This window comes from Chiroxiphia lanceolata, chromosome 23, assembly GCF_009829145.1.
Source record: "Chiroxiphia lanceolata isolate bChiLan1 chromosome 23, bChiLan1.pri, whole genome shotgun sequence".
NCBI classification, from domain to species: domain Eukaryota; kingdom Metazoa; phylum Chordata; class Aves; order Passeriformes; family Pipridae; genus Chiroxiphia; species Chiroxiphia lanceolata.
In genome coordinates this window covers 3,204,506-3,231,022 of record NC_045659.1, presented here as the reverse complement: position 1 = coordinate 3,231,022, position 26,517 = coordinate 3,204,506, and the positions used below count along the sequence as shown (strand labels likewise).

The 26,517-nt window shown below is 46.1% G+C and overlaps 1 long non-coding RNA gene across 1 annotated transcript in view; it reads left to right on the top strand.

Annotated features, from left to right (window-relative positions):
• LOC116797802 overlaps positions 1-26,517 on the top strand; it is a 49,429-nt gene that overhangs the window by 6,591 nt on the left and 16,321 nt on the right. The window contains exons 3-4 of the long non-coding RNA XR_004360753.1: positions 4,619-4,731; positions 25,288-25,348. This is a non-coding gene — a long non-coding RNA (uncharacterized LOC116797802). The remainder of the gene's footprint in view (positions 1-4,618; positions 4,732-25,287; positions 25,349-26,517) is intronic.

Below are 26,517 nucleotides of genomic sequence, written 5' to 3'. Positions count from 1 at the left end.
ATCCCCATGTTTATCTCAGTGTTTGCATGCTGATAACAGACATAGATTTCTGTGAGTCCTGCACCTGCCCAGACGGCGGGGACAATAATAGCAGCACCGTCGGGACCAATATATATTGGTCTTAGGAGTGTGTCCAATAATGTCTGGGTCAGGGAGCCTTTAGCTGCAGTGTCAGGGAATTTAGTCAGCTGTCATCGCTTCTTAATTAAAAATAGCTGAGACTCACTTACATTCCTCTGCTGTGTGTTAGCTCATTTGTCATCTTGTCCTCTGCTCTCCTGCAAACCCCCTGGACACCTTCAGAACCAGGCAGAGGGTGGAAATTCCTGCAGCAGGTAAGAAGACGAGGAGCAGAGAGTGGATAAGCAGAGCCACAAGCTGCTCTTTGGGTCAGGAGTTCAGCAGGATCCTCATCCCCCTTTAGGATACATAATCCTTCAGTATGAAATGTTCTGTATGTATTTTATATATATATATATATATAAACCCAGGCTGTGCACAGGCATGAGTCAGGGAATAAATCAAACAGTAACTGTCCTGGGGTTACAGGCAACTTTCCTTGTGGACAAACCAACTTACATTTTTCCATCTTGAGTTTCCAGCATCTTCCTCTGGCCCCGGTGCTCCCAAAGGCAGAATGCTTTTTCAGTCAGACCTTCTCTATGTACATGAGTGATTGGATTCCTAATTCCATGCTAAATGGAATTTAGTGGTATCTGTGATTGCTATCACCTTCCAGTAGGTTTCACTAATTTATTTGTGCTATTCCTAAGGGGACAGGGAGATGGGAGGTTACACAGAGGTTCAGGAGCTGCAGAGGGAAATAAATCACATGCTGTAATATCATTGCTGAAAGAAAATGCACCCCCCTCCCCCTGCCAAAAAAAAAAAAAAAAAGGGATTTATTGTGATTCTCGCTAATGCTCAGAGTCAAGGGACAGTTTTGGCATAGTGAGAATTTTTCTGGCTTCCTTTTTGCAAGTAAATCAGAGGTGGAAGAGCATTAGACTGACTAACTTCCTGAAGTGGAAGTTGCATCCGGATTTCCATATTTAATTGGCTGGGCCTGACCTGTCTTCCATGAGTTTTGCTCGTCCATTTTCGAACCTGTTTATGTATTTAGTCTCCACAGCCTTGGGTGGTGATGAATCCCACCATTAAACCACATATTGTTTGAAAAGCTCCATCCAGGATGTCCTGTACAACACCGTGAACCTGTGCAGGGAGGGAAGGGATGGCTCTTGCCAGGGCTGTGGATCAGCTCAGCCCAAATTGGTGAGAATTCCTCCTGACACCACTCAGGAAGGGGAGCAGCACCAAAACTCCAGTGCTTCACCACCCAGCTTGGGCTGGGTGACCAACTGGGACCAGTGTGAGCTCCCACACAGGAGCACTCCCACTACTAAATGGGGATTTTTCTGGCCATACAGTTATTTCCCTCAGGAATGTGTTCCTGCTGACCTGACTGAAGATCCAGTGATACTTATTGAGGTTCTAAAAAATGTTTTATTTCCTGTAGAGGGAAAATTCACATGCAGCTCATGGGATAGACCTGCTTTAATCTCATATATTATCTTCAATCTGGTTATTTTTTTTTTTTCCTGAGTCCAGTTCAAGAAAGTTGTGGAACAGTTTAGAGGGATAAACAGGGAAGTGAACTGATTTGTCTCGATATTGTTGGGGGATTTTGTGTTATTCTGAGGTGTACTAGAACAGGAAATCAGAAGCAACAGATAAAAGTTCCTCTGAACCCCAAGGCATCAAACTAAGGACAGAGCCCCACGTTAGCTGAGACATTTTCACTGCAGAACTTTTTTTTTTTTAAACTAATTAAGCTCTGATGACTTCAGCTGTATTTTCAGCCTCTGATTAAGGCCATGATACTAATTAAACTCTTGAATTATTAAAAATGCAAATAGTCAGACCTGTGTGCAACAGCAGGCTTGCTTTTCCACGCTCCAGGACAGCAGTGGGAATATTTGACAGAGTCCCTTGTGGTCACAAGTTTTTCTTTTCCCTTTTTTTTTTTTTTTTTTTTTTTTAAATGGCTGCTCTCCACTTGATGAAGAACTGAAAAAAAAAAAGCCAGCTGCTGGGGTGTAAATGTCTCAGCTGCCTTGCAGCTACACGAGGCAGTTTGATTAGAACACAGCAAAGTTTTGGAAGGAGCTGAGGGTTTCTTGCCATCCCCCCAGTGGCATTTTGGCTGGCTGGGCTGTTGGGATTGAAATACCATCCAGTCCTTAGAGGGTGAGTTTGCTTTCAGCAGCCCAGCTCTCGGAGCTGCCTTTCAGCTCCCCACTTTGTTGTCACAGTTCAAGATGTGAGCCACGATGAATTATTTAACCCTCCAGTTGTCCTCTCAGATCCTGCCTCTGGCATCCCCTGTGACACACAGGCACTTCCAGAGAGGTGTCCCCCCCACCCCAGGAGGGCTGAGTGTGGCCTTTCCCTCAGCCCAGGTGAGTTTTGGTCGTGGCAAATTGATCAGGAGGGGATCTGAAGGACTTTTTGATCTCTTGGCTGTCGACATCTGAGCAGGCACCAAGCCCCTCTTCTGAGCAACAGCCACTCTTGTGCACAAACACATCTTCTGAGGGAGCAGTTTGCAAGCAGAAGCAGGGCTCATCCCCAGAAGTACAATTAGCTGGTCTGTACCTACACTGCAGTTCTGTGGGTTGGGTAAGAATTGCCCCCCCAGCCTCACCACTGTCCCCACGTGCTTGGATCAGGGCAGTTTCTGGGGTTATCATAAAGGGTTTGCACAGCTCCAGTGACACCCTGAGTGCCATTTCTGCACCTCTGCTCTCCCCTGGGCAGTGTTCTGGGTGCGCAGCCCTCCTGGTTGAGGCAGTGGCCCTTGGGGCTCGTGTCTGTCCCCCCTTGTAGCCCTTTTGCCATTCTGGAGGCTCTGCTGGATCTGGCAGCGTGTGCAGCCAGTGCCAGCTGGGACATTAGAGGGATGTGCCAGGAGGCAATCTAGTTATAACTCGCCCAGAGGGAAGTTTCTTCCTCGTGCTGAGTTAGTTCATCAGACAGACATAAATAAAAGAAGGTGCACGAGGCACTATTCAAATGCAGCAAGTGCACGTCCTATTTAATAACCTGGAACCCTCGCTGGTGTGAAGTGACAACAATTTATTGGAGTCACTTATCAGATAAAAACATGTCCCAGTCACTTATCAGATAAAAACATGACCCAGTGTGTGCAGTTGAGCCCAGGCAATGGCAGGTGTGATGGTAAAGATATGTCTTTTTTTTTTTTGCTTCCCCTCTCGACTGTCCTTCTGGTGTGTTACAACAAAGAAATAAGTGGGCATTACTTTACCTATGACAACTGATGTTTTTTTCATCCTCCTGCTCTAATGGGCTGCAGGTGTTTCACAGCCAGCCCAGACTAATCAGGACAGACACTCTGGCCACGAGCCAAAATTATAAAACTGTCCAGGGAGAGAAGAGAAGAAAAGAAAAGACAAGGGCTGGGGTGAGGGGGTGGGAAAGGAAAAAAAAAAAACCAGAAATAAGGGAGTCACTCCATGCTGAGACTTTGCACTTTTGTGTCTCCTGAAGTGAATGCATCAGTCAGGAATCAAAGGTTTGAAAAGTCATTCAGCCCCTCCAAGTGAGAAGGGGAACCATCTGCCCTCCAGGATGGAGCTTCTCCTCCCAGTGGCACCAGAGCAGACCTGGAGGATCTCCATCCACCAGAGTTACACCCAGCTCACCCAGGATCTCACATCCTGGCCTGGTGGGGGCATCTTCTGCCAGAATAATATTTGGGATCCAGCCCTGGAGTGTTGTGCCACCACAGTGACACAGGCTCCTCTGTTCCAAGAATCACTGGGGGGTTGTCCAGTGTTAATTAATTAATCCTTTCTCGGCAAAATTTGAGCTCGGTGGAAACTGCAAAGACAAGGCAACTCCTTCAGAGCTGCAGCCCCTCACCCTCTGAGATTTTACAGTGTGTGCTGCCCTCAAGTCCTGCCACAAACCCCTCATGTTTCCTGGAAGTTGGAGCAGCGATGGGAAGTCAGAGGGAAGGAAGGATGTGCCGTGTGAGAATGGAAGACATCCCCGTGTCCTCACGGCTTTGCAGATGGTGCTGCTTGGGCAGGCTGGGTTGGGCTGCAGGATTTTTGGGTGTGAGCCAAAGAGCAGCCAGGATAAGGGAGCACAAGGGAAAAGCTGGCTCTGAGCATTTGGCTTGACTTGCCCTGAGGCATTTTAGCTGATGGGCAGAGATGAACCCTCCCAGGTGCCTCTCAGGGGTGATTCTGTGAGTGCCTTGGGGATGTCCCTCACCTTGAGCTTCCCCAAGCAGGTACCTAAAGGTGAGATGTGTCCAAGCCTAAAGGCTTGTATGTCCATGGCAGCACTCTGGTTTTGGGCTCCAAATATCAGACTAATGAACACATTCTGAGGTAAATTTACTTCACTGGATTCAATATGACAGATCCCAACCACAAGCATCTTATCCAGATTTGTTTGGAGCCAGGATTTGTCCAGGCCAAATGTTTTGTTCTGTTTGTTTATCTAAGACATGAGTTTGGATGCTTAGCAAGGAAAAAAAAACCCTCAGCAAACTATAACTGATGGAAGTTAATTATTTTCATTTCAGATCTCCTTCTGGCAGCTGGATGAGAAGGGAATGCCACAGCAAAGGAGGGATTACCAAGTTGTATCCAGAGGGAACAGCAGTGCTGTTTGTTACACATATCACCACTGCAACAGGTCAGTGCCTTCTCCCTGGAGTCACTGTCAGGGCTCTGTGAGGAGCATCAGACCCTGCAGATGCTTTTAAAGGTGATCAAAATGGCACAATTGGAATTCAGAAAGGAATGACACAGTTGTAAGGCTTAAGTAATTTTAAAAAAAGTGGTATCAGATCAATTTTTTTCTTACAGGGAGATGAAAAGGAGTTTCAGAAAGTGCTTTGTAATCAGGCAGGCTGAGTCAGTTTGGAATTTTCTGGGTTTTTTGCATGGCCTTTGGGGTTTTGCATTTTACAGTTTGCTTGGAAAAGTCTGTGAGTTCTGGGTTGTTGTTTGCAAAGTGCTGAGAACGCCGTGACATCTCTGAAAATACAAACAGCAACAGTGGCAGTGAACAGCAGCTTATCAAAACGTTTTGTGATGGCTCAGAAATCCATGGATTGTTTTTCGCTCTGGTTCACCTCTTGAAGAGTCCTGTGCTTGGATTTCTGACTTGGGATGACAGTAAAGCACAGAAGGGTCTCTGTGTGGGATGTCCTGATTTAGGAGCTGTGGTGGAGACGGGACAGAAAACCACATGAATGTTGGGTGACAGGGACATGACTTCATTTTCTTTTCTCCTTAAGCTTATCTGAGGGGAGGAAACTGTAGAGCTTATCTTTTCCTGAGTGGAAGAACTGATCTCAAGTGCATGTGTTTAAAGCTGCAGCAGCATGAGCCAGGTTAACTTAACTAAACCACAAAATCTGACTGAGCCTAATTAGAACCCAGGATGACTCCCAGCACTTAAAGGTTTCTTTCAAGGTTATGATGAGCTGACAAAACATATTAGTGAGAGGTGGAATTGGTATGAGCCATGTTTGGCATTTTACTGCTTAGTGGCAGCAACAAGAGGTCCTGTGCAGGGGTCAGAACCCTGTGTGTGTGAGCCTGGGTTGATTCACTCACCTAATTTTGGTGTTAACACAAGAACCTGAGTCAGTGGCACTCAGAGTTGATGGAATGGATTGAATTTAGAGGGTGGGGAGGCTCTGGCACAGGTTGCCCAGAGAAGCTGTGGCTGCCCCATCCCTGGAAGTGTCCAAGGCCAGGATGGACAGGGCTTGGAGCAACCTGGGCTAGTGGAAGGTGTCCCTGCCCATGGCAGGGGGCTTGGAAAAAGATGATCTTTAAGGTTCCTACCAACCCAAACCCCTTTAGGATTCTGTGATCCTACATGATCTGCCATGGAGCCCAAGCAAACTGTGCTCTCAACAAGGGCTCTCAGTGAATTGCCTGCTCCTCTCTGAGAGGAATGCAAGCCCAGGGGAGGTGTCCACTCAGCCCTGTGAGACAATGCACGGCCTAAGTGCACTGCAAAGGAGATCAGCAGGTTCTCAGAAATGATTTGCAGAGGAGAGGCATTGCAGTCTGCCAGCTCTTCGGTGCTGCTGGGTCATTTGTGAGCACAGCTGAAGATTTAAAGAGCTGAAGGAGGGCACTGGAGTAGTTTTATACATTTATTTCCCAGGATTTGTTTTGCTTTGAGGCAGTGCTCTTATTACCACCAGCCTGGATCCCTGTGCTATCCATCCTGCACCAGCCTGGATCCCTCTTTTATCTACCCTGCACTATCCTGAATCCCTGTGCTATCTATCCTGCACCAGCCTGGATCCCTCTTTTATCTATCCTGCACTATCCTGAATCCCTGTGCTATCTATCCTGCACCAGCCTGGATCCCTGTGCTATCTGTCCTGCACTATCCTGGGTCCCTGTGATATCCATCCTGCACTGGTCTAGACCCCTCCTTTATCCATCCTGAACTGGTCTGGGTCCCTGTGCTGTCCATCCTGCACTATCCTGGATCCCTGTGCTGTCCATCCTGCACTATCCTGGATCCCTGTGCTGTCCATCCTGCACTATCCTGGATCCCTGTGCTGTCCGTCCCGCCCCAGGGCAGGCAGTGCACTGTGTGTTTGTGGGCTGGAGCCATCAGTGCTGGAGCAGGGCCGTGGAGCTGCTGTGCCTGAGCAGAGCCAGGCTGGTGAGGAGCAGAGCTGATTGCTGCTGGCTGGCAGTGGGACCCATTCCCTGCCAACTCCAGGCCTCTCCTTCCCGTGCCAGCAGGTGCTTTGCCGATCCGAGCGCTGCCAAGCTTCCTCCTGCTGTTCTCCTGAGTTCCAACATTTCATCTTTGCTCGTGCTGCTGTTTACAATCCCTCTGCCCTGTCTGTTCAGAGACTCATTTGCTGTTGTCCCGGTGCCAGGGTTTTCCATCCAGGGCGATGGAGCCGGGCTGACACTCGCTGGCTCCACCGCCTGGCCCCGAGCACTGGGCTCAGCCACCCCTAACAGGTCCCCTTGCTTTCCCTCCAAGAACATGATTAGAGGTTTGAGGCTGAGCAGACAGCTGGTACACGCTCTCCCAGGGCAGCCTCTGTGTCTGGGCCTCCGTTGTTTCTGTCCAAATCATGTCTGATTCCTTTCCAAAAGCGTTTCAGTCTGTGAAACCAGACCAGGTGCCTCTGGTCGTACTCATTCCTGAAATACCAGCTAGGAACAAAAAGCATTTTGGATTGGTCTTAAAATAGGTAGGAAGTTCATTTCAAACTGGCTTTTTTTTTTTTTTTTCTCACTTAAAGCATTTGATTCTTTCCTTATGCTTTCTGGATAGAAAAGTGACCTTGCTCAGATCAATCCCTGGTCTGAGACCTGAATTACTGCATCCCCTTTTACTGGAGCTTCAGAATTGCTCTGTGCCCCACTGCAGCCTCTGAAACCTCACCTCTGTACACATTCTTTGCACCTTGACCCCTCGGGTGCTTTACACAGAGTAAAACTCCCAGCAGGTCAGATGGGAGGTTTTGCTGCAATGTGCTTTCCCATTCCACTCAATTAATTTGCCAAAACAGTAGAAAAAAAAAGCAAAATAGACCTTACCAGCCAAGCCTGGTGGAAGTGTTTAAAAGCTCTGGTGTTCTCTGAGCTTTGGTTTCGTTCTGCATCTGTGGTGTTCCTGCATCCCTGTTCACTGCCAAGCCAAGTGCTTTGTCCTCCAGACTGTCCTTCATCCAAACAGCATGAGCAGTGCCCCTGGCACCAGGGCTGCTGCAGGGCTCCTGATGCTGCCAAGGAGCCCAGGCCTTGATTTTTGGAGGGGAGATCTGCCAACCTTCTGTGCCGGGGCCTTTGCAAACTTCCCCGGCGCATCTGTTTTATTTCTGCTCGTGGGTTGCACTGAATAGTCCTTTTGTGTGCTCCGTCTGACGACTCAAACTGGCTCTGAAGAAGCCAGAGATAAATATGACAGCTCCTGTTATGGAGTATCCCCTGGACACTGTGGCCTGACCTGTACCCAGTGTGTGTCAGTAATGATGTTTATATTGCTGTGTCAACTGCAGTTCTTATCGCGTAACCAGAGCCAGACCAAATGAACGGGGAAAGCTTTTCTGTCCCTCTGCTGCTGGGGTCAGCTGCAGGGACACAGATGGGACAAGCACTTTGCCACGGAGCTGTTTACCCCAGCGAGTGCCACGATGTTCCCTGATTCATTTGAGGGGAAAATAATGGTGTGTGAGTTGACAGGAGAGCAGCACGAGGGCGGGCTGACGAGCACTGCCGCGGGTGGGCGGTGGCCGTGTCGTTGCACCTCCGAGCAGCGGGTCTTTGATGCCTGAAAAAGGGTTCCCATCAGTCAGTCTTATCTCCAGAGCGCGGATATTTCGGAAAATGGGGACCCATTTCGTCTGTACTTAAGCACAGGCACCAGGAAGGAGTGTTTATGCCCCCAGGACTCGCAGTTCAGTTGCTGGAGTGTCACCAGTTCAAGGCGTCACCCCGTGAGAGGCACTGGGAGCTCGGCTCTGCCCGCGCTGGCTCTGGACAGTGTTTGACTAGACTGCTTTTATCTCTCCAGTCTGTCTGTGGGAGTTGAATCTCTGTGCAGAGACTGCATTGCTTGGCATCTAATCTGCACTGGTTGACTCAGTCAGGCTCAGAAGGCAAGGGGGGGAGGGAGATAAGTAGGAGGGAGAAAGGTGGGAGTGGAAAATAACATATTTGAGGGGACAGCAGGAAGCCTGGGCTCACTCGCATCTTGGGAATTGCTCAGGACGTGACCAAGTGAGTGTTTCCTGATCCCCTTTTTCATTTTTTCCCCTCCTTTTTTCCCTCCTCCCCCCACTGAAGACCAGGAAGAAAGGCTGCCTAGCAGGGCACAGCTGGGGGAATCCCAACAGGGTGATGCCCTTAGCAAGTGTCACTAGAAAGCCAAGTGTCCCAGCTGGGTGGAACCTGGATCCACCAAGATACCTCAGCTGCAAAGATTTCCTTTATATTCTTTTCTATGGTACCTGGATTTCCACTGACCATCACCTGTGCAATCCAGTCCTTGCCTACACCTTGAGAGGAGATCTCTGCACGGAGGATATTTTCATGTGCTTGCTGTGTGCTTTTTCTGTGGAAAAGTGAATCCAAATGGAGACTAAATGAGTCTCCTCAGTGAAGGAAAGAAAGCAAGGGAGATTTCTAACAGATAAAAGACATTATTGCTTTTGGATAAGAGGGATGGGAGTTGTTATTTGAGAGGAGAGGTGGAGCAGGACAGGAAGGAGAGGTTTACAGCCCTGTGTCCTTTCAAGTACTTCAGGACAGTCCAACATAAAAGTTGCCACGTGAACATCAGACACTGCTGTCTATTAAAGTTGGGGACCTGCTCCCACTTTTAAAGATCAATAATCCCACATTCTCTGTACAGTCAGAGCTGGGATCACAGGATGCTCCTGGCATGTTCCATGTACTTCAGGGATTGATGATGTCTCTTCTTTGTCTGCCCTAATTAAATCCATAAATGGCCTTCGTAGTCACCTGTGTAGCAGGTGACAAGTTGAGCTGCTTGAGGTCACTGGAGAGGGCACCCTGGCAGCCTTTGAAAAAGAAAAGGGTTTTGATCCAGAATAGTCATGGTGTCCCAGTTTCCTGGTCCCTCGGGCCAGCTTGTTCCTAGAACAGGGCTCTGAAAGCAGAGAGAAAAGAATTGTCTTCTCCCAGGGATGATCTAAGAAATCTGGTATTTCTGTTGTCTCAGAGCTTTGCTGTTTACTCCAGCTGCCACCTGTTTTGTTTCTTCAGTGCCTCTCATTAGCATATTAGTAATGCCATGACAATTAGGTGAGCAGATCATGTGTGAGTTATGATTTCTAGTTGTCCTGAAGCAGCTCTGGGTGCTGAGGCACTGATGGGAGCTGTTGGGGGAGGGTGCTTTGTTTGTCCAGGTGAAATCCTTTCCAGAGGAAAGAAATTTTTGATTCAGATCCTCCTGGCTCCTGTGGTGGTTTGAAATCCAGAGCAGCTCCAAAAGAATTCAAATTTCACATGCAATACGTGTTTCACATCAACTCAGCCTGAGCCTGAGAGTGACACAGCCTCATTCTCAGGGATGAAAACAAATGCAAATCCATGTGCTGTGGTTTGTTCTGCTGGATTAGCCCATTTTTTCCCCCCCCAAATTGTTGCAGGGGCATTTGCAGGTGTTTTCTCTGTGGTTGTCCTGGCATGCAGGTGTTTGGAAGAGCAGCAGAGGGAAGGGCACTGCCATTAACAGGGTTTTTTTCCCAAGGATAAAGGTGTCTGTGCAGAAACCTGACCCTTTGGAATACATGTCCTTCCTTCCCTGGGACCCTCCAAGACATCCTTCCTACAACCTTTTACCTTCTCATAGCACTTGAGGGTTATCAAAATAAAATAAAACAGCACTAGTAGGATGGGCTTTTTAATTTTACTTCATTTTATTTGCTCAGAGGTATAAAAATAGTATCTTTTAACCTGTCAGTGTGCATTTATAACACATCTGAGGTTTGAAAGAGGCTGTCCAAAATGAAACCCAAGAGTAATAAGAGTGTGTTAGCAGAGCCAGTAGGCATTGAATAGTCTCTGTGGTGGTAGAAAAGCCTTAGGCTTCAACTGATTGCTAATTATGTGGCTTTATTCCTTTTTAAGAAAATACCATGCAAGGTTTGTGAAGGAGGTGAAGTGTGTTAATCTGTGGAGAGTTACCAGTTTTGGGGTTGGTGGTTTGTTCTTTTTTTTGGTTTTTTTTTTTTTTTTCCCCCTCCCCTTGTTTTTTTTTTTATTCCCATGCCTCAATTTGTTTTTCCAGGCTGGGCTCTGGTTTGAAAACGAAGCCACATTCCCAAGTCCTGCCATCCATCTCTTAAGAGTGTGGAGGGCACGAGTTATTCCACCTTAAAAAGAAAAAGAGGGTGGGGAAAAAAAAAAAAGGAGAAAAAAAAGAAAAAGGGGGGGAAAAAGAAAAGGGGGAAAAAAAGAAAAGGGGGAAAAAAGAAAAGGGGGAAAAAATAGAAAAAGGGGGAAAAAAAGAAAAAGGGGGTGAAAAAAGGGCAAAAAGGGGAAAAAAAAAAGGCAAACCCCACGCTGTGCAGAGAGGGAGAGAGTTACAGCAAGTGGGCCCCCTGCTTTTCTCCGAGGGGGAATGTAAGCAGATCCTTGCAGAAACTGCTTCACTCAGCAGTTTTCAGCTTGTTTTAATTGGCCTGGCCTGAAAGAATTCTGAATGCTGTACCTGTGCCAAGGCAAATGCAAATGTTTCCCCGAGCCCAGGCGCTCGCAGGGCCTGTCCCCCCGCGCTGGGAGCAGCGGGGATGGGGTGGGAAGCAGGGGAGGCCTCGGTCTAACCCAGCTCAGGAAACAAAAGGGCTTTGGAAAAACGAAGTAGGAGCGAGGCAGAGCAGGGCAAAATGTACCTGCTGGAGCTCCTGCAAGCCCAGGAGCTTTCTGGGCTTTCTTTTTTTCTCCCGGCACTGGGCTCTGGGAGCCTTGGCCGCTCTCGTCCCGGCTGGTTTGAGCTGTGGAGTTGTTATTTCCTGCAGAAGGTTTCCCTGTGCTCCAAGGGCTGCCATGGATGTGCAGCCCCTGGGTGTTGGGCACCACAGGGTGTCCTTGGAAAACTGGGATTCCAGGCTGATCCCAGGGTGAGCTGGGAGGTACCGGTTCCCGTCTCACTGGATTTGGTTGTAACTCACCCCGGGTTGGTTTGTGGTGTGTTTGTAGGTGCCCAGGTCTGGATCCTCCCCATGGATCACCATATCCCATTTTTATGCAGTTCACTCCCTTGAGGTGCTGGACCTGCACAGAACTGTCCTTCATGAAATCATGGAATGGTTTGGGTTGGAAGGGACCTTAAGGATCATCTTGTTCCAAGTCCCCTGCCGTGGGCAGGGGCACCTTCCACTAGCCCAGGTTGCTCCAACCTGCCCTTGGACACTTCCAGGGATGGAGCAGCCACAGCTTCTCTGGGCAACCTGTGCCACCCCAAAACTCTTTTTTTTTTGTGTGTGTGCATCTCCCTGAAGTAGCTACAGGAACACAAAAAAAACCCCAACAAACACCAACCCAAACCAAAACAACAACTCCTTTGAAACTCCTGATTCTCCCGTGTTTCCTGTGTGTTTACACTCCCCACGTGGGCCTGGGTACCAACATTCCTCGTGGACTGAAGTTCCCCATGTGCTGGGCATCCCTCAGTGTGGCCATTCCAAGTGCAGATAACTCCACAGCGCACATATTGCAAATTATAACCCCACAAAAGCCTGTTCTTAGGCATCCATAAAACATACCTCCTCCTAAAGGACACATCTTAAAGTCCTGGAAAGAAAGAATAAGGAAAATTACCTGGCTCAGCTTATTTTTCTGCCTCATGTCAAATTACAGCCCAGCTGTGAATTGGGAAAAGAATTAATTTTCAATAACTGGTTGATCAATTCTTTTCTGTCTTTGCAACTCCCTATGCAGTAATGAATATGCATTCTCTGCATTTTCCAGATAAATATCCAGCATCTTAGGGTATTTAAAATTAGATCTGTATACATTTACCGAGCAATGATTATTCTGAATTTCATCCGAGGCAATTAAAAAAGCATCACGATGACATTTAAGGTGATATTTTTCTCCCCTATGTTAAATAATTATAAATAATAATAATGATTAAACAAATTATTCTGTTCCTCCCAGTCTGGATCAACCTTTAGGTTAATAATCTAAATCATTAAAATTCATCTGTCTCTCACAGGATTGAGTAGTTTAAAAAAAAAAAAATAAAAAAATTGGAGGAACCTTTCTGCATAAGGGTGATTGATAATTACCAAAGCAAAGATGTTTTGTGGGTGAAAAAATGTAAAGGCTCAGCAGATTGATTGGGTTAGATATTGGTCAGGTTGAGGCACAGTTTTATCAGCTGACATCCTGTTTGTAGGATGATGCAGAGGTCAAGTCCAAGCCTGGTTTTTACTAGGCTGGCTCTCAGGATTTCGTGGGTCACAGCTACAGACTCACTGTGTGACCTTGGGTCACTGATGGCCATTTTTTCAGATTATTATTTAATTACAGTGGGAGTTAGGCCCTTATATATATTTATATATAATTTTTATTTATTTTTCCATAAACTGCCTCTGTGAATGAGATTTCTCTTGACTCCTAAAATCCAGTTCTCTTGACCAAGGTGGTGTCTGTCATTTCCCTCTCATTTGAGGTTGGTGGATTTACCCCCAGAGCTGCCTGTATCTCTTTATTTATGACCTAAAGCACCAAAACAATTAGTTGAGAGTGGAAACCCAACTTTTAGAGGGTCACAGCTAAAAGATGAATAGGATTCAATTTGTCTCTCAGCCTCTTTTCCCATGGACATTGCAACGATAATGTGGAAAAACCCCCAGATCCTGTTTATCTTCCAGAGCAATCCAAGGTGACCACCTGAAAGGTATTTGGGCTCTTTTGGGCTTTACACCTTCCTGGATAATTAGAGACTTGCCTGGCCACAAGATGCCAAGGAAGAATGGATTTCCAATGTGGGAAGGAAGGATGAGGCTTTCCCTGTGGGCTTTATTGGATTGTGAATTGCTCCACCTATTTGCAGAGTTTCTCAGAAGTAATCTGTGTTCATCCATCTTCCCCCCTCCCTCTGGGCTATTAAATCTCTCCCCACTCTGCTCCAACCAAGCCTTCAGGTTGTCTTTATAAATTGCCTATTTTTTTTTGTTTGTTTGTTTGTTGAATGTGACTGTGGTTTGCAGGAAAACAACCCCTGCAAAGGGCTTGGGACCAAGTGGATTCCCTATATCCAGAATATAGATTAAGGATATAGAACAGGGATATATGAACACCCCCTTCGAAGGAATTTAGACCAAGAGATTCCCTTTATCCAGAATATAGACTAAGGACATGGAATAAGGGCATATAAACAGCCCCTTTGAAGGAACTGGGACCAAATAGGTTCCCTATATACAGAATATAGACTAAGGATATATAAACAACCCTTTCCAAGGAATGGGGACCAAATCCATTCCCTATATACAGAATATAGACTAAGGATATGGAACAGGGATATATAAACACCCCCTTCAAAGGAATTGGGACCAAGTGGATTCCCTATATCTGGAATATAGATTAAGGATATAGAATAAGGATATATGAACACCCCCTTTGAAGGAATTGGGACCAAATAGGTTCCCTATATACAGAATATAGGCTAAGGATATATAAGCAACCCTTTCCAAGGAATGGGGACCAAATCCATTGCCTATATAGAGAATATGGACTAAAGATATAGAATAAGAATATATGAGCACCCCCTTCATAGGAATTGGGACCAATGGATTCCCTATATACAGAATACAGACTAAGGATATGGAACAGGGATATATAAACACCCTCTTCAAAGGAATTGGGACCAATGTGTTCCCTATATACAGAATATGGACTAAAGATAGAAAATAAGGATATATGAGCACCCCCTTCCTAGGAATTGGGACCAAGTAGATTTCCTATATACAGAATATGGACTAAGGATATAGAATAAGGATATAGAGAATATAAAGCAGACCCCTTTAAAATGTGGAGCTGTGGGTTTACAGCTGACTTCCCTGAACACTCCGTGTCTCACAACAGGCTCTGCCTGCTGATAACTCCCCTCTGTCTCTCTCTCTCTCTCACTCTTTTCCTTTTTTCCCCCCTTTTAAATACATTTTTCTATTCTCACCTTACATCTCCTCCCACTTCCCCTGCCTCCCCTGTCTCCTCCTCATCCCGGGTGTCCTGAACACCGCAGCGCCGCTATTCCAGCTCCCCCTGGAAATCCAGGGAGCCGCCCCATTCCAGCCCCAGCCTCCAGCCCCTGCTGCTGCAGCCGGGCTGAGGTTCCCTTGAGAACAGCCTTGCTCAGGAAATGTAGCTATTTCCGCTCTGGCTGCAGCCAGGAAATGAGGAGGAGGCAGCAGGGAAGAGATTTTTTTCTTTCTTTTTTTTTTTCTTTTTTTTTTTTTTTTTTTTTTTTTTATTTGACAGGATTTTTTTTTTCCCCCTTACTTTGGAGCAAGGAATGCTCAGCCTGGCTGGTCCCGGTTTGTTGAAACCCAAGGGGGGTGGTGTCTGATTTTGGGGTTGTGTTAGACCCAGGCTGAGATCAAGATTTGGGATTTGAAAGGCAGGAGTGAATGATCCAAAGATTTGAAGCCAAAATGGCAAACCTGACCTCATAAAGGGTCTCTGCTTTCTGTTGCTGTCGTGCTCATTTGCCTGTTTGATTTTAGCTTGCTTGGGGTTTTTTTCGGTTGGTTTCTGTTTGGTTGTTTACTTTGACAGAAAATTAAATCATTTGAATTAAAATTAAATCATTCTAATTCCACTCAGAATCCAGAGAAATTCCCATGTAGAAATTCCCATCCTCTTCCCCTGCAATGAAAAGGGTTTCAGCTCCCACCCTCTGATATTGGCCCACTTTTACCTTAATTTTAAATAGACTTTCTTCAAGTTAATCTCATGGGATTGTAAAGCAGTCAAGGGTGCTTTAGTTTTAATGGAAGATGTGTGGCTAATCCCCCAGATTGTTTTAAAAATCTCATTCTTATTAGTGGGAATATCCTGTAAATTCCTACTACAAGTAGTGCTTAAAACACTGAAAGTATTTCCAATGAAAACAGAAAACAGTAATGGTAATAATATAGTGGCATTTTAGAAATATGTTGGTTTTAGAGTTAAACAGAAAATAATTTTTTTAAAGCATTTCAAATTTGGCTGTTTTAAGAAACAGACCCATACTTTGAAATTCTCTGGTGGAAGGTTTTCCTCTACCTGTCCCTCTCCTCCTTCAGAAAAAAAAATACATTTGAACAGAATTTGCCACTTCACCAAAATACTGTCTGTTTAAAAAAAGTGATATGTATTCACTAGAGAGGGATTTAAAGGTTTCTCTATCAATATTGGATTTTTCTTTAATACATGAAAACATAATAGTAAAGCTGTGGTCAAAGCTATATAGGAGTAAATCCTGCTGATAATAATGGAGTTATTCACTCAAAGCCAAAAAGTTATTTTTAATGAGAGAGAAAACACTTGTTCAGAAATTTTTGAATGCATAGTTTTACAGGACTTAAAGTATATGTATATATAATATATACAAATATGTATAATGCAGATATGTTGTCTGTGTAGCCCCTGGTGCCACAGCTGTGGTGTTTAGGGGGTAGAGATGTGTTTGAAACTCCAGCATTGGGATCCAAATGGGATTTGGTGCCTTTTTGTGCTGGGGAGGTGCAGATACTTGGTGTTTTTCCTGCATCCCAGGGAGTTTGCTCCACATCTGGGATGCTCTGGCATTGCCTGCCATGCTGGTGCTTCCCTGGAAGGGACCCCAAAGATCATCTTTGAGCAGCAAGTCCACATTTAGGTTGGCAAAGCAAGCTGGGTGTCCTCAAAGAGCAGCAAAGCCTGCGGGTTGTAGGTCTGGAACAGACAAAAAGGAGGGAGAAAAGAGGGAGGGGAGTGACTTGTAGTCATCCAGAAGAAAAAAAAACCAGGCAGAGATAAATGTTGTGATCCGTGGTGCAAATCCCTGAGCACCCTGTGCCTCCCAAGCCTCGTCCCAGCTCTGTGTGTGACTGTCCCACCGGGCTCAGTTGTGGCTAAGGAAACACAAATATTGTTCCTCGCACGTGGAGAGTTGCTCATGGACTAATCAGCTGAAGAGCAGCCACATCCATCTCAGCCCTATTAACTTCATCACACAATTCATCACTCAAGTGGGGGGACTGAAGGCTCAATTAGGCACTTGTGATTTTGGCTGGTGCCTGCACGAGAGTGTCCCGTTGCAGGGTTTTGTTTGGTTTTTGGTTTTATACAGTAAAGCCCAAATAACATTTGCTCATGAGACAGAGCAGGGACAGGCTGCCAGAAATAGAGGCTTCTGACAATTATACAGGATGTTGCTGTGGTGTTATCATATGATTCATCCACTATGAGCATGAACAATTGTTAACCTCAAGACACTCTCACTTTCACGCCCTCTGACACACATACCACTGAGGACAAATATCCTCAGAGATGAGTAAAACATTAGCACTGGGGTTTTTAACTCCTAAAAGGTCACTTTGTCTCGGCTCCATATGTTAAGTTTTAAGTTTGCTGTCCAGGCCTTGAGCGTGGGGAGTATCAGGAGGATTTTTTGTGAGCGAGATGACGTCTTTGCTCAGTAAATCCTGTCTTGGATGCTGATCACAGTAATGGCTGTGGACAGAGACCCAAGGCCCATGGTGGAAACCACTGCAATCCATTACAAAGAGAATAAATTTGGCCCAGATGTTCTGATACAACTGAGCTGAACGCAGGAGGGAGTTGCAGTGAGGAATGGATCCAGTAAAGCTGGGAGAAACATGGCCAGAGGTATTAAGGCCCTTGCAAGGGCACAGTTCTTGTGAAAAAACTTCTGTGCAGGCTTTGCTTGGCAGGAATAAATTGGCAGAGCAAGAGCAGCTTGGATCAGGTGGGCTTGGAGCCTTGTGGTGTCAAATTTGCACATCCTGAATGTCCCCTACCATGGAGAACAGCTGGATAATGGATGAGCTCCTGGGCAACCCCTTTTGTTATCCTGTGTCCCACCATCGGTGGTTGAGGGCCACCACTGGGCGTGCATTTTGCAATTCTATTCGTCGAATTGAATTTAATTTGCTTCTGGGCCCCCCTCCCCTTCCCTTTCAGGGCCGGGCTCGGGCACCCGCTGTTGGTCACCCATCCGACCCGTGGCGGCTCTTTTTGCCTTGCGAGCTCGCAGCACTAGATGGCAGTGTAATGGCAAAAAACCTGCCCTGCCGGGGAGGAAAAGGCAAATTTCACCTCCGAAAAAACGGGCGGATGAAATTTGAAATTTGAACGCAAACCAAGCAGACCTTCAAAACGCCTCTTCGGCCTCCCAAAATTCCCGCAGCGCTCTCTGCAAAGAACTAGGACAAGGTCTTCACTGATGACCCAATGGCACAGGAGCGACGCCAATTTATGCCACCCACAGATTTGGCCCACAGAGCATCCCAGTATCACTGCCATGCTTGTACATGATATTAGGTCAGGATATTTGGGCGAGGTTTAAAATGCAGAAGCAGCAAAAACAAACAAACATGATATTTTCCTTCAAAACTGAGCTCTCCTCCCTCTCTCAGTTTTTTCGCTTCCCTCGCAGGATCATGTCTTGAGTTGCTCTGCAGCCCCAGACTTTTGTGGTGCAATAAATTAAGCTCCGGGTCATCTCCTTCCAGATGTTTTGGAATAAAAAGGCTCTGCGGCCTCTGTGGGCCCAGAGGGGGGTTGAAGTGGTGCACAGGTCTGGGTTTCTGTAGGGAGAATTCCATCCTACGAGCCCATGGGATCGAAGCTCGCACAGGGGACGTGTGTTCATGTATGTTTTCTTAGGCCTGGACTAGTGCCCTCATTTATGACAAAGGCTTTAAAAAAGGAGGAAAATGTCACAGTATAGAAAAAATAAACAGGGTAAAAATAAATGGCAGAAAGACAGTCTTCACCACTCTAAACATGGTCCCTTTTGGACGTCACCAAGACAGCTGTTGGCCGAGAGTGAGATCTGAAGGTCTTTGTTAGGAAACGTTATTGCTGAGATTTTCACTGTTTGGATTTCCTGTTTTTCCTCACTTCTGAACCCTTTAACTTTTGTAATCTAAGCAGGGTCAGGTCTGGTCATCCGTGGGGAAACAGCCTGACTGTGAACAACAAGGCTTGTGCTGCGAGAGCAGCGCTGGGCAGGCGGGAGGGGAACTGGGCAGGCTGGGGAGGTGCTGGAGGCAGCCAGGACCCTCAGCAGGGTCTGCCCTGACCTCCTGGGCAATGCTGGTCAAAGGACTTCCCTGTCTGAACTGCATCTGTCTAGAGAAAAAAAATAGTCTAGCCTTGATTTGGAGACATTGAGTGATGGAAACCCACCCACTGTCCTTCAGAAGCGCTTCCAGGGGCTGATAAAAATGAGTGTCTTGCTTTTGGTCAAAAGCTGCTTAGTTTTAATTTCCTTGTCATTGTATGTGGTTATACCTCTCTCTGTAGGCAGAAAAGCCTCCCAGGAGAATTTTTACAGAAGTCTTTGATGCCTAGATATGCTATGCTCCAAAAGATGCTCCAAGAGCCATCATCTTTCAGATAAGATGGGAAAGTCAAGTTAGAACCATTTGATCTCTCTCAAAAAACATACTTTTTAAAAGAATGTGTCAAAATCCATTCTGGGTTGACTGTCCAGAAAGTCCCCTTTCAGTATCAGTGTCATAAATGTTTTTAGCAGGCCTGGTCTGGAGTGGGGATCTCCCTGCATGGGCCTTTGTGTGAATATTGGGATTCTTTTCCCAATAATCTTCATCCTAGAAGGGATGAAATGAAAGCAGTGTAAAGGTGCATGAATGAAAATAGAGAGAGAGAGAGGTTGAAAAGTCCCACCCACTTTATGGCAAGTCATGTAACTATACCAGCATAGCTGAAGGGATTATAATCCCATTGTGGAAGGTGCTGTTAATGTTGTTGTGTAATATTATTTGTCACTGTGTGGTATTTAAGAGTTATTCCAAAGTGATTAAGACTGTACAAGGTGGCTGTGTACCAGGTGAGCCTGGGAGTAAATCAGTGCTGTCTGTCACGGTGTGCTGAGCTCATTTTTCACTCTGCACATGTTTTTGGTGTAAATTAAAATTAGTTCTGTCACTCCATCCCTGGAGTATGACCAGGAATTCTGCTCAGCACCATCTCTGCCAGCATCCCTCTTTTCCTTCCCACCATTCAGTTTCTTACTCCAAGCACTGATTTTGACGAGGGAATAGGTTGGATCTGCTCTGCAAGGCAACCTTCCCCAGGCTAAAATGTTTCCTTCCCTTCCTAATTATTCATGGCTTTTCTCAGGGTTAACATGGCACAGATCTTGTGTGTGTTGTTGATTCTTTGGTGATAGCGAAATCTTTCCAGCTGCCACTGTAATGAAGTCCAACTCTTTGGAAGGACAGCTGGGAAGACTTTTACAGGGTTGGATTTATCCCAGAACCTCCACCAAATGTCTTGGGTTTCACCTTGAGATTCACAGCAATAAGTGATGCCATACAGGTGTGTTTAGGGCTTCCCTTCTCATTTATGGTGCTGCCTTGAAGGAAGGCAGAGAAACCACCGGGGTTGGATCAGTTCACGTGTTTGTAAGAGGAGAACTGGGTTGCTGGATGGAGAGTATGGAGCTCCAGGCATGTTGTCAGGTCTCTGAAGGTGCCAGGGCAAATCGAACTAAGATGTGGAGCAAGAGGACAGTGCCTGGGACAGCGGGAACTCCTCCAGAGCAGGTGGAACTGGGCAGCAGCTCCAGCTCAACCACTCGCTGACCTCCCAGCAGCGTTTGCTGCAGCAGGAAGTTGTGATTTACAAGGACAACGGGCCAGCAGGAAATTCCGACCTCCGCCCCCCGGAGAAAGGGGGAAGCGGGAGAAGCTCCGTGACTCAGAGCCCGGCTGAGTCACGGCAGAGGCGGTCCTGGGGTGATGCTCGGGTCCCACCAGCCCCGTCCTGACCCTCCCCTGCTCAGCATCCCCTCTCCTGCAGCGAGAATTAACTCGCCCCGCAGTTATTTGAGGGGGGGAAACGAGCAGCAAAAAGACCCGATTTGGTTAAAGCCATCCTTTAATACGCGAATAAACAACTTATGGCAGGTGCCTGGCAGCCCGTGATAATTAACGGAGTATTTATTGGGATCAGAAAAATACACTTAGTTGAACAAGTCTCATCTGTCTTTGGCTCACCGCAGACTCGGGGTCATTTGCTGTCTGGCTGCAGATAATAAATCAAAGGGCTGAAGAAACTGCAGGAGAGAGGGCATGAACTGCCCGAACATTTAGCTGATTGTCGCAAGCCCCGGCCCAGCCAGAGGGAAACTTTCCCAGCGCATTTTCACTTATCTGCGAGCCAGTTATTCCCTGTAGGCAGCCGAGTTGTCTGAGTAAATAGAGGTCACTTTACCTTGACTAAACAATGACTTTGCTATAGTCGGTGCCAGCTTTGTAGCAGCCACAGAATGTGCTTTAAAGGCTCGCTGGGGGCAGGCTGGCAGGGCGAGCGAACCAGCCAGTCTGGTCTACTTTGGGCAGGATTTAGGATGCTTAGTTGGATGATGCCGTGGTCGGATCAGCTGATCCCGTGCTTTGAGTGGGGATATAGTATGCAAACGACAGACGTGTCTAAGGAGGAAGCAGCCAGGAGCTGGGGGAGTGGAGAAGGGATGACTTTCCTCTGATGTCAAAAATCCCATCATTCAGTGCTCGCAGTGAAAAAGGCGAGAGGAGAAGAATGTGGAGACAGAGAGAGAGGGAGAAGAAATGAAGGGAAAGGACACGCTCATTTTTCTCCCGAATTCTGTAGGCTCACACTGCCCACCCCGATAGGATGGAGAAATAAGCCTGATCCTGAGTGCCAAGTTCTGCACAGCCTTCCAAGCCCCAGGGATTGTTCCCAACCCCATCCCGATCTGGACTTGGTTAGTACTGTCTTGATGTGAATAATCAGGTAGATAAAGATTGTCAAGAAACTTGCAGCAGTTTCCACAGGGCTCTCTTCGGCTTATCTTTTATTTCTGGCAGTTTTAATTTGCTGATCATTGTCTGCGTTTGTGTGAGGCTTTAGATAACTCAGCTCTCCCAGGATTTCTGCAGTGCTGGGATACGGGACCAGAGCTGGATGTAAGTGAATTAGCTGCCTGGAGCTCTGTCCAGGTTCCTAATTCTTCCTTTCCGAGGGGCTGATTTTTTCAAAAGGTGCCAGATTTTGTCCTTCATGCATTTTGCTGTGTGCCGTTGCCTGTAATTAGTTTCTCAACTGAAAAAAAGCTTTCTCAACTGGAAAAAAAAAAAAAAAAGAAAAGGGAAAAAAAAAAAGGCAAAAAAAAAAAGCCAAAAAACAACCCCCCACGTTTTTGGCAATGGGTTGTTTTTCTAAGCAATTAATTAAGCGCTGATTTTAAAAGAATTTGAATGAATCCTTCCACTCTGTGTCAAGCGTGGATTTGGTATTAATCACTTCACTACTTGCTGACTGAATAAGGGCTGAAAAAGATGCAGAGAGTAAAAATTTCCCCAGGAAATGAATCAGACAAGGAACCTATGCCTCATCTCGCCTCCTACAAACGAAGAAAGAGAGGATTTTGTCAATGGTGGGTCAGCTTACAAACGTGTCCTTTGCAGTGTGAGTCATAGCAGTGATACATTTCACAGCAATGCAGCCACAGATGCAGTTGAAATCCAGGACTGAATGCCAGCTAAAGATAAATAGAAATGAATCCTCATGCCCATAATAGTAATGAGAATGAAAATGCAACCTGTCAGATCTGCTGGTGTGGCAGCCAGCTCTCGCTGGCTTTTTCAACCAGTGTCAAAATTCTTGCTGGCTTTTAACGGGAGCAGAATAATCCCTGGGGGACGTGGGCTTGTGATTCCCGGTCGCTGATAAGCCAGGAAGAGAGGTGGATTTTTGGAAGGTGGTGCTGTGGGCACCTCCAGGACAGCATCCAGCCAAATGTGGATGCTCCCAGGTTGGCATCCCCCCTTTGTGATAAAGGAATCAGGAGCAGGTGGGAAGCAGTGCTGGCTCTGGAATTGGCTGCAGCGTGTTGCCGGTTTTGAGATTTCCAAAACGCTGGACAAATATTTATATTTTTTTTTTCCCCTCAAAGCACCAGCCTTTGTTAGCGTTAGAGCTGCTAAAGGATGTGTAAAAACTGTTGTTGTGAAACTGCCGTCAAGATTTGTTGTTGTTGTTGTTTGGGTTGTGGGCGAGAGAATGAGATTTAGCAGAAAATCTGAGTTGAAATACAAAACCATTTAATAGTTTTCGCTGCTGCCACTTTTCCCAGTGTTTCCTGAGACTGACCCTTGTTAAGTGTGTTAGTCCCTGGGGTTTTGTTTTTCCTCAGTGGGTTTTCTGCAGCCATCTCTAACTTGCCAGGCTGTAAAAGTCCAGAAGTCAGACATGGATCAAATACTTGGAGGGTCCACCAAAGCCAGTGGTGTGATCACAACTTATTGCTGGCCAAGATCCATCCGTTGGTGTCCTGAAGTGGGATAAGATGAATAGCTGGGATCCTGCAGGTCTTTTTTTTCGAGGTAATGGTCATTTTAAAGGAAAGATCTTTCTATTAAACAAGTTCATAGGCACGGATTGAATTTATGTTTATTTATTAGTGTGGTTTTTCAGTCTTTGGGCTCCAAGGCCATCACAGTTTGCTAAAATCGGCATGTTTTAGAGTGATAACCCGAAAAGTTGGAAAAGGGGTGGAGGATGGCAGACCTGGAGTCAGATTTAAATTTATCAAGTCCCTGGCCAGGGCATTACCATAAAATCAGTCCTCTTCCCTTTAGGGTTAAATGTTTCCTCTTGGAAGAAGAGCCAGAGACTCTTGATTATCCATCAAAACAGGCCAGGGCTTTGATTTGTGAGGTTTTGTCTGCCACACTTTTAAATGGACGAGGCCAAATTTAGGTTCCAAAAGAAAATCTGAATTCGATGGCTGAGGCAGAGCCCCACTTTCCACCCTCATCCCGAGGCTCCACTCCCCTTTCCCTCCTCGGAAAACGAAACCTCCTCGTGCTTTGAAGGCAGGGAGAGCCCATTTGGGGAGCAGCCGTGGAACAATTAACCTGACGAGCTGGGCGCTTCGAGGAGAGAAAGCTGAGCTGCAGTAGCTCTGCTTTGACAGGTCTTTGGAGGATTTCAAGGAAGTTACACCCACTTCATTCATGATAATCGGCTGTTTAACGCCGAGCAGCCTCGGTGTTATGAATGAAGAGGGAGCGTGTTTTGGCTTGCAGAACCACTCACAGATCTGAAGCTCGTCAAATAACCAGGAAAAAAAAAATAACAGAAAAAAAAAAAAAACCAGAAAAAGAAAATAACAGAAAAAAAAAAAAAAACAGAAAAAAAAATAACGGAAAAAAATAACAGAAAAAAAAATAACAGAAAAAAAAAAAAAGAGAGAAGGAAAAAAATCTGACTTGGTTCTTGAAATGAAAATAATGAGTAGAAGATTCAGGGGGGAGAAAAAAGAAAAACAACCACGAAACCACCCGACGTCTAAAAACGCGTCTTCTTTTTCTTCAGAGAGCCGGGGGTGTTTTACGTCCCTTTGCTGGTGATTTGTGAGTGGTCGTGGCTGGGCTTGTTGGGGGTAAAAACTGCAGCCTCTGGATGGACTTGGGTGCAGCTGAGACCAGGTGTTGGTGGCTTTTGTGTGCTCGGTGCCGAATTGTTGGGTTTCGTCTGGTTTTGGTGGCAGAAAGGCCTGTGGAAGGGTCAGGGTTTGCCTTTGGGTGGGTTGTAGGGGCTCTCTGAGAAGCTGTTGGGCTCTGTGCTGTGCCTGAAGAGGCTCATCGATTAGAAATACATTGATTTTTGGGGACTGAACCTGGTTTTGTGGAACACATTGATTTCTGGAGCTGCCCTGTGTCAGGTGCCTCCATCCCTTCTGCCAGCACTGGGTTTAGAGACTCCAGAGAGTCTTGGGTGATAAGAGAGACTCCTGGAAGGCTAATTCTAGTTAGAATATATTGAATTAAAGGCAGAAGCAAAGATAGTTCAAAGGAGTCTTTCTCCCTTCCCTGATTCCCAATTAATTTGGCAGTAAAATGGCTTTTTGGAGGAGCAAGGAGCACACCCATCCTCTGCCTCCTTTACCAGGCAGGGATCTGCCTGTGCCTGGGCAGGAAGGAATGCAGTTCCTTTGATCAAATAAACACCCACAGGTGGTTGCAAAACATTTGTCATGAAACTGAAGCAAATGTTTATTAATTGGAGTTTAGGAAGAAACGTGTGTAATCATTTCCCTTGCTGCCTCTCATCTGGATTTGGGGTAGAAGTGCCAGCTGTAATGGTTTTAATTTTAACTGTGTTTCACAAAGCATTAATTGGTGCATACATTGAGCATTATGCACGTGTTTGTGGAACTGGCCTCTCCCCGAAAAAGCGAGTTTTACTCAAAGGAAGCCAAAAAAACCAATTGGAGAGAAGGCAGTTCCATCTGAGGATCTTTCATCTCTGTTCAGCAGCTCTGGTGGAAGGTGGGAAATAATTTTTCTCATCCTTTTCACATGAAAAGAATTCCCAGAACGGTGTTCACCTAAAGGCAGGATCTCACCAGTGAGCTTTTACACTTGGTGTGCAAAAGGGCATTTGGGGCAAAAAGGGCTGAAGGCAAAGGTGGGTTGGAGGAATTAACACCCTTCTTTCTTCTTTTGCTCCATAGAACCGTGTCTGGGGAAATCAAGAACTGAGCAGATCCTTTTTTAGTCCCACTCATTTTCAGGGTGAGTGAATCCTCTTGTCTCCAGTGCTGCTGTCGTGTCCTGGGCAGCCCTGGAGTGTGGCTTCAGGTTCAGAGGGAAATCTCTCTTTTTTTAATCTTTGCACTGATAACACAGCTCTTAATTTAGCAGCAGTGAGGCAGAACATTTGGATTTTGTCATCCATTTCCAAAACTATTGTTGGCTTCTCATTCCTTTGTTTCCACACGCCACCCACCCCCTTACTCGTTTCAGATTTACATTTTGTTGTAGGTGCCAAAAGATAAGTTAATGCCAACTTGATGATTAATTAACTAATATTTTCCTCTGCTGGAAGATGGAAAGCCTTTATCTGAGTAACCTGTTAATTATTATTTTATTTATTGCTGCATGGGTACATCTGAATGGATTCAAGTTCCACCCCTCCTGAGAAATTTGGGCAGGAATTTATAGCAACAGGATGAGAGGAAGCCAAAGGAACCTTCAACTTGTTAATCAGAAATTATGTCTTAATGTTGGGATCAGGGGACTTGTTTACCCATGTTTTGCAAGCCCCAAGCAATAGCAGAGTCTTGTTGTCAAACCCACGGGTGTTCTGCAGTTCTGAGGCTTTCCCAAAATGCTCAGAAACGCAAAAGTCGATAAAAATCTTGATTTTTAAGGGGCTGTGAAGATGACTCAGCTGTTCCTGTTCCTAAGGTGTCTCAGCCTGGTTGCCTGAGCTTAGAAATAAAGGGTGGAAAAAGCACAGCTGGGAGACTTCAACCCCCCTGACCTATGTCAGGAAGGTGCCTTGTGGAGAAGTTTCCAGAAGTCTCTGCACTGCACACAGTGGGACATGTCCTTTCTTTTGGGAACTGGGAAGTGGCTGCAGGCACCTCATCTCGAGTTAGTGCTCTTTCCAGCAGGATATTTGGAATTCAAGGTGGAATTCAGACAGCCTCCCACCCAGGGCATCGTTATTCAAAGTGCCATAAATGCATTAACAGGAGAGCAGAGGTGGGAACAGGTTTAATTTAATAATGAAAAGAGAAAGAAAAAAGGAGGAAACTTGGGTTGGACAATGATGATAAATTTATTGGTGGTGAGCTTGGTTACCTCATTCTCTTGAAATTATGATTAGACAGCAGGAATGAGGTAAGTGCATATTTTATGGCACTTCTGAGGATCTTGCCTATGGGCAGAAATTAATG